The following is a 12,197-nucleotide window of genomic DNA, read 5'->3' on the forward strand; positions in this document are numbered from 1 at the left end:
TCGCTGGAACCGCCGCCTCGCTTCTCCCCCTGTCGGGACCCCTCCTGGGCTGGGCCGTGATCCTTCAGCCTTGTAAGGCAGAGACAGCGCGGCTCAAGGCTCATGCTCTGCTGGAGGCCCGAAGGGCGGGCAAAGGTGGGGCCTGGGGCGACAGGGGAGGTACCTGGGGGGCGGGGCTGCTGCCAATTAGCGTGGAGGTGGGGCGGGCACGGCCAACGTTCGTGACGCTGCCAGGTCGGAGCACAGTACTGGGCCCCAGGTCCGCAGTGTGGCCCAGTTGTGGAGGCAGCGCTGCTGCTGTCGCCTCGTCTAGCAGGTGAGCGGCTCGTTGGTCGCTGCGGTCAGGGCGCACTGTGGGGAGTGGTTTGGGATCTCGGGTGCAGCGCGGAGAGCCCCGCGGGACGCAGGGACGCAGGGCCCGCCCTGGATCACTGCCAACCGCCACCTGTACCCTTCTCTGGTCCTCTCCCGAGGCCAGCCGCGCGTCCCCGCGCACCCCCCGCGTATCCCTGTGCCCCAGGGCTGTCAGGAGGCTCTGGGAGCCAAGGCCGGGGTTCCCTAGGGGCGGGAGCCTTCACTCACTCACCGGGTCCGCAGAGGGTCGGCTGGCTGTGCGGTGGCCGCAGGCGAGATCAACTGGCTTTGAGAACCGAGGGCTTATCACTGGGCTTTCGGTGACACAACTGAAGGACGCTCCTGTCGGCTCCTTCGCCTGGAGGCGGCCGCTCATGCCCAGGCGCGCAGATCGTTCTCCGAGTATAGCCACAAACATACGGTTACCCACATCCAGGCTGCTGCCTAAGCTGCCTGTGTCCCTGCATCTTTTGGGAACACAGTGGGAATTAGGGCTTGGAGGGTTGAAATGCAGCCCCTTAATAAAGCCCATCTTTAGAGCATCCGTGACTGCAGAAAGGACCTTTATGCTTGCACGGCCATGGAATGAACGCGACCCCTCTCTACTGCTACCCTTTTGGGGTCGGATCCTGGGGCGGTCGTGAGGCCCCCCACTCTGCATTTGGTCTGTTTTCAGGACAAGTGAGACTGAGACCTGCAGTACACAAATGGAAAAGCTTCCCTGGAAAGGGGTTATGTTGTGTGGTCATGTGTTTGCAATCAAGATCTGGAGACTGCCCAGGTTTCATCACCTTTCTCTGGGGTGGGGGGAAGCACCCTGCTTTTGACTCAGAGGATTCTTCTGGGGTTCCGGTTGTGTATGTGAATCCTTAAAATGTGAGAAGAAAACCCCTTGGAGCTGTCTTTGTAGAGCCTGCTATTTCAACAGGCCTTTTCTAACCTCTTCAGGTTTATTGGACACTCCTTTGGACCAGAGATATATGGGCTTGGGCTGGTGATGGGGTTTAGTGGAAGGGGTCAGGGACTCCACAGAACCTGCAGGCCCTGACCCCTGGGTGGTCGCTCACTGCTGTCTTGAAACTTGAAGAGTGGGGCATGGGGTGGACAAGGAGAACTGGGGCAAGCAGAAAGAGAGCCGGGATACAGTCAGACAGAATTGTCCACTGCCTTAAACTGGGTCCATGTGCTGGCAATGGCTGTGACCACAGAACCCCAGTCCCTATCCCCCAACCCCACTCCCATTCCCTCTTCTTATCACCCAGTCCACAGAAGGGCTTTGCACGGGTCCATGGGGAATCACCTGAAGAGGTTACTTCTATAGGGGCCCAAGACTCCAAAGGACACATAATTAAGTACTGGCTTAAAAAGTCTCCTTTCTGGATTTATAAGATTGTGAGTGATAAGGGCATGGGAGGAGCTTATTGTTGGAGGAAATTGCCTTCTACTGTTGGTAGACCCTCCTCAGCTGTTCAAAGGTGCAGTACATGTTTTAACCATTATAAAGGGTTTTTAAAATTTTTTTTATTGTATAGTATTACATATGTACAAAACAAAGAAATAAAAATGCCATAGTTTTCAAAGCACTCTTCAACAAGTAGTTACAGGACAGATCCCAGAGTTTGTCATGGGCTACCAATTCTATCCTCTCATATTTTTCCTTCTAGCCATACTCAAGAATATAGGAGGCTAGAAAGCTTAAATATTTTATCACAATAGAATTTTTCTCTTTCTTTTTAGTGAAAAATAACATATATACAAAAAAGCATTAAATTTCAAAGCACAGCACCACAATTTGTTGCAGAACATATTTCAGAGTTTGGCATGGGTTACAATTCTACAATTTTATGTCTTTACTTCTAGCAACTCTAAGATATTGGAAACTGAAAGAGATATCAATTTAATGATTCAACAGTCATATTCATTTGTTTAATCCTGTCTTCTCTGCGTAACTCCACCATCATGTTTGATCTTTCTATCCCTCTCTTTAGAGGTGTTTGGGCTATGGCTATTCTAACATCTTCATGTTGGAAGGGTCTGTCACCAATATGGGGTAAGGAGATGGAGATATTGATGTTCTGGAGAGGCTGGGCCCTCTAGGTGTCAGGAGTTATCTGGTCCAGGGACCCATCTGGAGATTGTAGGTTTCTAGAAAGTTACTCTAGTGCATGGAACCCTTGTGTAATCTTATGTATTGACCTGGATGTTCTTTTGGACATTACAAAGGATCTTGAACATCCATTGTGGGAAATGTGCAAATCACAGAGGCTCCTTGGGCTGCTGATGGTAGGCTGTATTGTGCCACCCAGTTGCACTATTAGAATTAAAGGCTTCCTCTGGGAGGGCCTGAGCTGCCTGGTAGAGGTGCCTATTTATAGCTGCTGATGTTACTGGTGAGACATGGGAGGCCACTTCCAGGGATTCAGGTTGCTGGCCCTGGATCCAGAAGATGGGGCATACTGTGGGCCATGAAGACACTGAGGACCAGGAGCCCCAATATGGTGCCTGCTGTGCTGCACTTGGCAAGGCTAATTCCACTGGGGTGCCTAGCCAGTGCTGGCTCCATGGGGGCCCCAAGCCCCACAAGTGGTTCTTCCAAGCCCCAGAACCTCTGAACACCATGCCCCTGACACCACCACCCCCACATACTTTACTGCAACACCCCCAATTTCCAGCACCACTGACACCTACATCCCTGAACCCCCACATCCCTGGCCCCAGCACCCCTGATGCCCAGCACAGATGAACCCAAGCGTCCCTGGCACAAAGTATCCCTGAACTGCCACACCCCTAACATACAACATCCTGACCCCCAGAACCCCTGACTCAGACACACCCAACCCCTGGCATCCCCACTTGCCAGATCCTACATCCCTGCCCAGCAGCACCAGCTCAGAGAGGGACCCTCCTCCCTCAGCCCCCACTGTCACTCCTGAGAAGTGACTCTGATTGCCGACTAGGATCCCTAAGGGAAAGGTAGTCACAGAAGTCTCCCTGAATCACATGTATGTGGGTGTAGCATTCCTCACTGAAAGTGGCAGACTGTGTTACCAGGGAAAAGCTGTCCCCAATCTTGTTTCCTGATGCTGAAATGTGGCTGCTCTTGGATTCCACTTTCTCCTTTAACTGTTGCTGGGCAACAACACGGTAATTTTCAATTGAAATTAATGTGTAAATGTCTAAATTAGGCCTTATTTGGGGAAGAGATATAAAAACTTCTGATTTCCACACTACAGGTGCCTTCTGTAATCCTCCCATTTTCTCTGAAAGGCCCATTTTCTCTTCTTGATGGATGGGAGAGGTGAGCCTACCCTTGGAGGAGCCCATTTACTTGGACTTGCTTTGTGTTTGTGAGACTTCTGATGGGAGGATCGGTCCTGACCTTTTACAAGTCTAAAGTTCAAACTACCTGGACCACTGGTTTGCTCATCTATACTTTCTGACATCTTAGAATATCCAAGGATATGTCTCCTTCTCCCTCCCTCCTCCCACTCCTGTTCTTCCTCCCCCTCTTCCTCTTGCTCCTCCTCCTCTTATTTTTCCCCATGGAGAGGTCTCCTTATGTGTCTCCATGGCATTTCTATGCAGCCTCTTACCTGTGGGTTGAGGGCCCTCTTATTGGGATGACACCATTTTCTACTGCTGTATGTCATTTTGACCTTTTCTTCCTTGTTCTTCATTAATCTCTGAAGGTATTTCACAATTTTGTTAGTCTCTGTGAAGCAACAGCTTTTGGTTTTCTTGATTCTCTCTATTGCAGATTAGTTTTCTAATTTATTGGGTTTTCCTCTCATCATCATTATTTCTTCCTGTTTTCTTTAACCCTAACTTTCTGTTCCCTTCTGTCTTTTAGTTGCCTACTTAGCTTACTGGTTTTATACATATACATACACACTTTTTGTCAATATTTCTTATTTTCATTGTGGAATATTCTGTGATCCCTGCATTTTTTTGGAGTTTGTCTCTTAATTTTCAAACGTGGATTATCTTGTTTCTTTTTTGTTTTTATTTCTAATTTAATTTTACTATGTTAGGTGAATATATTCTGTATAATTCCAGTTCTTTAAATTTTGTTGATACTTGTTTTAAAGTCCAACATGACTGAATTTTTTGCAGGTGCATGTAAGGAATGTAAATGCTGCAATTACTGGTTACTGTGTCCTAGTTATGCTTCTTAACATTTCGAACTCATGGTGTTCAAATATTCTGTATACATACTGATTTTTATAGCTTTATTAGAGAAGTTGTGAGTTTACAGAAAAATCATGTATAAAATACAGGATTCCTATACCCTTCCCCACCACCAACTTGCATTGGTGTGAAAGATTTGTTACAACTGATGATGTATCTTTATATTTGTGCTATTCATTAAAGTCATATTTGTGTAATATATTTCCATGGATATTTAAAAAAAACTTTACTCTGTTGCCACATATGCAATCTAACATTTCCCTTTTCAATCATCTTCAGATATATATTTCAGTGTGGCAAATTGCATTCACAGTGTTGTGCTATCATCACCACCGCCCATCATCACTATATTTCCATTGTTCCAAAGTGGAGCCCTGCAAATATTAAGCCTCAGTTTCCCATTCCCTATCCCCACCCCATCCCCTGGTAGACTATATTCTAGATTCTCACTCTGTGAGTTTGCTTACCCTAATTGTTTCATATCAGGGAACTCATGTAATATTTGTCCTTTTACGTCTGGCTTATTTCATGCAATATGACGACTTCATGGTTCATCAGTGTTGTCACATGTAACAGGACTTCATTCCTTTTTATAGCTGAATAATATTCCATTGATGGGTATGAAGTATTATCTAATTTTTTTCTAGTCACCATAACTAGTTTTATTGCATTACAATAATTAGGAGCAGTACAGTTCATGACCAAAAATCTTACAAATTTCAGATTACTTCACAGTACATACTCCTATAAACATTTAAAAGTTAATTTTAATTGGTAGTGGTCAATTTTAAATTTAATATCTGATATGACCAACATTCCTAGGTCAGTGTAACCAAATAATAAGAACAACTGGATCACAGCACCTGTGTCCCACATGCAAAAAACAACACAATGTATAAAGTGTGCATGTTTCCTTTTGCACTATACAAAAGCAGTTAAAACACATTCCAGATAAGCATGATACATTAAGAAATGGTACTAGTAAGAAATTGGCACTCAAAAGAGAAAAAATAAAAATATCTTCAACATGAAAATGCAAGACAGTGAAATTAGAAACTTTTGGAGAAAAAGTAACCCATTTAGTTCTTGAGGGGCATGAAAGGAACTCTATAACTGACATTTCTTCGGATAACATTTATTTTGCTGAACTCATCTAAGTTGCCTATCAACATCCCAAACAGGCAGTTAAAACTGTAAAACTAACACACATATCTTAATGTAGTTATGATTATTCTTCAAGAACTGATGTGAACATAACTTTAGAAAAAAGTTTCATTCAGCAGTTCTAACAAAGACACCAATGCTAATGCAAACTTAATAATAGTAGGGAGGTAAACAAGACTTCTGTATTTTCTGCATGTTTTTTTATAAACCTACAATTTCTCTAATTAAAAAAACAATTTTCATATTCTGATTGAATTTTCCTATATGCAATTTGATTTCTCAATGCAGAATTCATGCTACCCAATATTAACATAGAAGTTAAAAAATCTTTAACATATAATTATCAAGAGACTAATTTTTGACAAATGGAATTGACTTCAGATAGTTTTAGAAACAATTTTGTTGTTGTATAGTATAACATATATATAAAGCAAAGAAATAAAAAAGCAAAACATTGCAATACACTCTTCAACAAGTAGTTACAGGACAGATCCCAGAGTTTGACATGGGCTACCATATTATCCTCTCATAATTTTCCTTCTAGCTGCTCCAGAATGTAGGAGGCTAGAATGCTTAAATATTTTTTATCTTCACAATCCACTTTTTTCCTTCTTTTTTTTTGTGAAAAATACCATAACTACAAAAAAGCTATAAATTTCAAAGCACAGCATGACAGTTGGTTGTAGAACATATTCCAGAATTTGACATGGGTTACAATTTCACAGTTTTAGGTTTTTACTTTAGCTGCTCTAAAATACTGGAGACTAAAAGAAATATCAATTTAATGATTCAGCATTCATATTAATTTGTTAAATCCTATCTTCTCTGTATAACTCCACCATCACCTTTGATCTTTCCATCTCTTTCTTTAGAGGTGTTTGAGCTATGGCAATTCTAAATTTTTCATATTAGAAGGGTCTGTCAATAATATGGGATAGGGAGGTGGATCTGTCTGATGTTCTGGAGAGTCAAGACTGGACTTCAGGATTTATCTTAACCAGGGATCCATCAAGAAGCTGTAGGTTTCTGGAAAGTTACTCTAGTGTGTGGAACCCTTGTGGAATCTTATATATTGCTCTAAGTGTTCTTTAGGATTGGCTGGAATGGTCCTCATTGGGGATTGGCAGGTTATCATAGGTAGTGAGGTCCAACTGAAGCTTGTGTAAGAGCAATCTCCAGAGTAGCCTTTCAACTCTATTCGAACTCTCTCTGCCACTGATACTTCATTAATTACACTTTTTTCCCTCTTATGGTCAGGATGGAATTGTTGATCCCTTGGTGCCAGGTCTGGATTCATCCCTGAGAGTCATCTCCCATGCCACCAGGGAGACTTTCACTTTTGGATGTTATGTCCCATGTAGGGGGCAAGGGCAATGATTTCACTTGGAGAGTTGGGCTTAGAGAAAGTGAGGCTATCTCTCAGCAACAAAAGAGGTCCCCCAGAAGTAACCCTTAGGCATGCCTATAGGTAGTCTAAGCTTCTCTTTTGTCTACATAATCTTCACAAGAGTAAGTCTCATGATTAAGGGTATGGTCTATTGATTTAGGTGTCCCTAAAGTTTCACACAGTATCAAGGGATTTCCTGATGCGAAGGTTTAATGGTTTTTATTTTTATCCCATCCCTCTGGGGACTTTGCCAATGCTTTTTTTACTGTCTGCTTAATATACTGTAGGAAGTATCCAGGCATTACAATAATCTATACAGGATTAAAGGACCTCTTTTTTATTCTGTGCTCCCTGAGTTTCAATTGTTCAAATGAGCTGTACAGATAAGTTGAATTAGATCATGGACAATGAAAAATTTAGGTTCCAGACCAAATTAACTTTTCTTCCATTTGTCTCAAAGAGGATGTGTAGTTCTATAATATAGACACTGTTTTCCTTACCCCTATGTTTGAATTACTTTAACCCCAACCTGTTTGGCTTCATTCTTATCTCTAAATATCAGGTTATATGTGTATAAAACTACCTCTCAAAATCCAGAAATAACACTCACCCACTCCAGACTTAATGCATCTGCTCTAAAAGCTTACAATTTAGGCCCCGGTTTTCTTATAAACATTTTCTAAAGGTGATCATACCATTCTAGTTCTTTTGCTTTTGGCTTATTTTCTCTCACCAAATGTCCCATATGCTCATCACATCATTGACTGTGAATTCATCAGGGATGAATCCAGACCTGGCGCTGTGGAATCAATAATTCCATCCTGACCATAAGGGGGAAAAGAAGGGTAATTAATAAAGTATCAGTGGCAGAGAGATTTCAACACCATTGTTTGCCAATCTACTTCTGAGTTAGTGTATCCTTCAGCCACCTGCATTCATCAGGCATCATGTAGAGGGCCCAAAGTCCACAGTCCATCACCATTCTCAATTTTAGATAATTTCATTGTTCCCAAGAGAAAGAAAACCAATAAATATGCCCTTCCCAAATAGGAGAGCTAAACCTCCTCTTGACTCTTTTCCCTCCCCCCCATTATTTACTTCAGCTGTTGCTGTGGTAGTGCTGATTGTTTCCTTTTGAACATAGCTCATAGCATGCAATAGCAGTTTCCTCCATGTACCCTGGACTTAAACACTCTTTACACAAGAATCATATTTTTAAAGTAATTCCTTTGAGAACTAATTCATATTTCTATTGTTAATCAGTGGGACACATAGGTCTATACAACCCCTTTCAATTTTGTTCATCTTCAATATGGTAATATTACTTACAGACCCACTAGATAACTGCCATCACTCCTGTGTATTCCCTTACATTGGAGTTCAACCTCATTAGCTAATGGTTCACCCATCTCTAGCTTCTATGTTCTCTAAATTCCCTGTATTCTTTATTATAAACTTCTGATTATACATTTATGCTGGTCATGAAAGTGGAATCATACAATATCTACCCTTTTGTGTCTGGCTAACTTCACTCAGACTTATACCCTCAAGGCTCAGCCATCTTGTCATGGGCTTCATGACATCATTTTGTCTTACTGCTGCATAATATTCCATTGTATGTATATACCACATTTTCATGATCCACTCTTCTGTTGATGAGCGCTTGGTTTGTCTTCATCTTTTGGCAATTGTGAATAATGCTGCTATGAACTTTGGCGTGCAAATGTCTGTTTATGTCATTGCTTTCAGCTCTTCTGGATATATACCAAGTAGTGCTATTGCTGGGTCACAGGGCAACTTGATATTTCATTTCCTAAGGAACTGCCAAACAGTTTTCTGTAGTGGCTGCACCATTATACATTCCCACCAGCAGTGCATAAGAGTTCCAGTTTCTCCACATTCTCTCCAACATTTATAGTTTCCTTTTTATTTTACAGCAGCCATTCTTATGGGTGTGAGGTGGTATCTCATAGTACCTCAAATGCATTGATCTGCATTTCCCTTTTAGCCAATGAAATTGAGTATCTCTTCATGTGCTTTTGAGCCATCTCTATTTGCTCTTCAGAAAAATGCCTATTCATATCTTTAGCCCGTAATATAATTCAGTTGTTTGTTCTTTTGTTGTTGAGTTGTATGATTTCTTTGTATATACAGGAAATAAAATCTTCTCTGATATGTGGTTTCCAGATGGTTTCTCCCATTGAGTTGGCTGCCTTTCACCTTTTTGACAAAGTCTTTTCTGAAGTACAAAAGCATTTGATTTTGAGGAGTTTCCATTTGTCTGTTTTTTTCTTTTGTTGCTTGTGCTTTGGGTGTAAAGTTTAGGAAGCCATCTCTTATTGCTAGGTCTTGAATATATTTCCTTACACTTCCTTCTGGAAGCTTATCCACTTTGAGTTAATTTTTGTGTGGGGTGTAAGGTAGTGGTCCTCTTTCATTCTTTTGGCTGTTGAGATCCAGTTCTTCCATGCCCAGTTATTAAAAAGACTATTTTGTTCCAGTTTAGAGGATTTGCAGGGCTTATCAAAAATCAATTTACCATAGATTTGATTGTCTATTTGTTTATTCTTGATTTGATTTGATTAGTCAATGCTTCTTGTTGTTGTGCCAGTACCATGCCATTTTGACCACTGTGTCTTTATAATAGGTTTTAAAGTCAGAGAGTGTTAATCCTTCCTCTTTGTTCTTCTTTTTCAGGATGCTTTTAGCTATTGTGGGTCTCTTTCCCTTCCAGATGAATTTGAGAGTTAGGTTTTCCAAATCTTCAAAGTGGATTGTTGGAATTTTGGTTGATACTCTCTTGGCTGTCTAGATCGATTGGAGAGAATTGACATCTTAGCTACATTGAGCCTTCCTATCCATGAGCAGGGAATATCTTTCTACCTGTTTATATGTCCTTTGATTTTTTTTAGCAATGTTTTGTAGTTTTCCATGTACAAGCCCTTTGCATCCCTAGTTAAGTTCATTTCTAAGTACTTGATACTTTTAGTTGCCATTTTGAATTAAATTTTTTCCTTAACTGACTCCTCAGCTAGGTCATTGCTTATGTATAGGAACGTTACTGATTTTTGCACATTAATTTTATATCCTGCCACTTTGCTGAATTTGTTTATTAGCTCAAATAACTTTGCTGTAGATTTCTCAGGATGATATGATCTTCATATCATCTGCAAATAATGAGAGTTTTACTCCTTCTTTTCCAGTTTGGGTGCCTTTTATTTCTTTGTCCTGACTGATTGGTCTAGCTAAAATTTCTAGCTCAGTGTTGAATAATAGTGGTTACAGTGGGCATCCTTGTCTTGTACCTGATCTTAAGGGGAAAGTTTTCAGTCTCTCTCCATTGAGTACAACGCTGGCTATTGGGTTTTCATATACTCCCTTTATCATATTGAGATAGTTACCTTTGATTCCCATCTTTGGGAGTGTTTTTATGATAAAAGATGCTGAATTTTGTTGAATGCTTTTCAGCATCAATCAAGATGATCATCTGATTTTTCCCTTTTGATTTGTCAATGTGCTGTATTAACGTAATTGATTTTCTCATGTTGAAACATCCTTGCATTTCTTGTATAAACCCCACTTGGTAGTGATGTATAATTCTTTTAATGTATTGTTGGATTCAATTTGCTAAAATTTTATTGGGAATTTTTGCATCTATGTTCATTAGTGAGATTGGCCTACAGTTTTCCTTTCTTATAGTATCTTTACCCTGTTTTGGTATTAAAATATTAGCTTCATAAAATGAGTTACATAGAGTTCCTTTTTTCTCAATTTTTGGAAAAGTTTGAGCAGCATTGGTGTTAGCTTTTTATTGAATGTTTGATTAAATTCCCCTGGAAGCCATCTGGCCCTGGGTTTTTCTTTGTAGGAAGATTTTTGATTACTGTTTGAATCTCTTTAATTATAATTGGTTTGTTGAGATCTTTTATTTCTTCCTGAGTCAGTGTAGCTTGTTTGTGTGTCTCCAGGAATTTGTCCATTTCATTTAAGTCATCTAGTTTGTTGGCATACAGTTATTCATAGTAACTTCTTATGATTTCTTTTATTTCTTCAAGGTCTGTGGTAATACACCCCTTCTCATTTCTGATTTTGTTTATTTGTAGCCTCTCTCTTTTTTTCTTTGTCAGTCAATTTTATTATTTTTCTTAAGAACCAACTTTTGGTTTTATTGATTCTTTCTATTGTTTTTTCGTTCTCCCATTCATTTATCTGTTCCTTAATCTTTGCTATTTCTCTTCTTCTATTTGCTTTGGGGTTAGTTTGCTGTTTTATCTCAAGTTCCTCCAGGTACACTAAGTCCTTGATTTTGTTCTTTCTTGTTTTTTAATATAGGCATTTAGGACAATAAATTTCCCTCTCATACAGCCTTTGCCCCATCCCAAAAGTTCTGATGAGTTGTATTCTTATTTTCATTCATCTACAAATAACTACTGATTTCTCTATAATTTCTTCTTTGACCCATTGGTTGTTTGAGAGTGTGTTATTTAATCTCCATATATTTGTTAATGTTCTTGTTCTTTGGTGGTTATTGAATTCCAGCTTCATCCCTTTGTGATCAGAGAGAAAACACTTTGAATAATTTCAATGTTTTTAAATTTATAAAGACCTGTTTTGTGCCCCAGCATATGATCTATCCTGGAGAATATTCCATATGCACTAGAGAAGAATGTATATCCCTGTTCTTTGGGATGCAATGACCTATATATGCCTGTTATGTCTACTTCATTTATCAAGTTATTTATCTTCTCTATTTCCTTGTTGGTCTTCTGTCTGTTTGTTCTATCTATAGAGGAGAATCTTTACATTTAAAGTCTATTTTTCTGCTGTTATTATAGCTACTCATGCTTTCTTTTGGTTACAACGTGTTGCGAATCTTTTGCCATCCTTTCACTTTCAATCTATTTATATCCTTGTGTCTAAGATGAGACTCTTTTAAGCAGCAAAGAGCTGGATTATGTTTCTTAATACATTCTGACAGTCTGTATCTTTTAATTGGTAAGTTTAATCCAATAACATTCAAAGCTAATACTAAAAAGGCATTTCTTGATTCTACCATCTTATCATTTTTATTTTATTTGTCAGATCTATATATTCTTTTCCCTCT

The 12,197-nt window shown here is 40.1% G+C and overlaps 1 long non-coding RNA gene across 1 annotated transcript in view; it reads left to right on the plus strand.

Annotated features, from left to right (window-relative positions):
• Positions 1-227: 227 nt before the first annotated feature.
• LOC143672780 (uncharacterized) overlaps positions 228-12,197 on the plus strand; it is a 130,243-nt gene continuing 118,273 nt past the window's right edge. The window contains exon 1 of the long non-coding RNA XR_013170025.1: positions 228-316. This is a non-coding gene — a long non-coding RNA (uncharacterized LOC143672780). The remainder of the gene's footprint in view (positions 317-12,197) is intronic.

The sequence above is a fragment of the Tamandua tetradactyla genome (genome assembly GCF_023851605.1).
Source record: "Tamandua tetradactyla isolate mTamTet1 chromosome 15 unlocalized genomic scaffold, mTamTet1.pri SUPER_15_unloc_2, whole genome shotgun sequence".
Taxonomy (NCBI): Eukaryota; Metazoa; Chordata; class Mammalia; order Pilosa; family Myrmecophagidae; genus Tamandua; species Tamandua tetradactyla.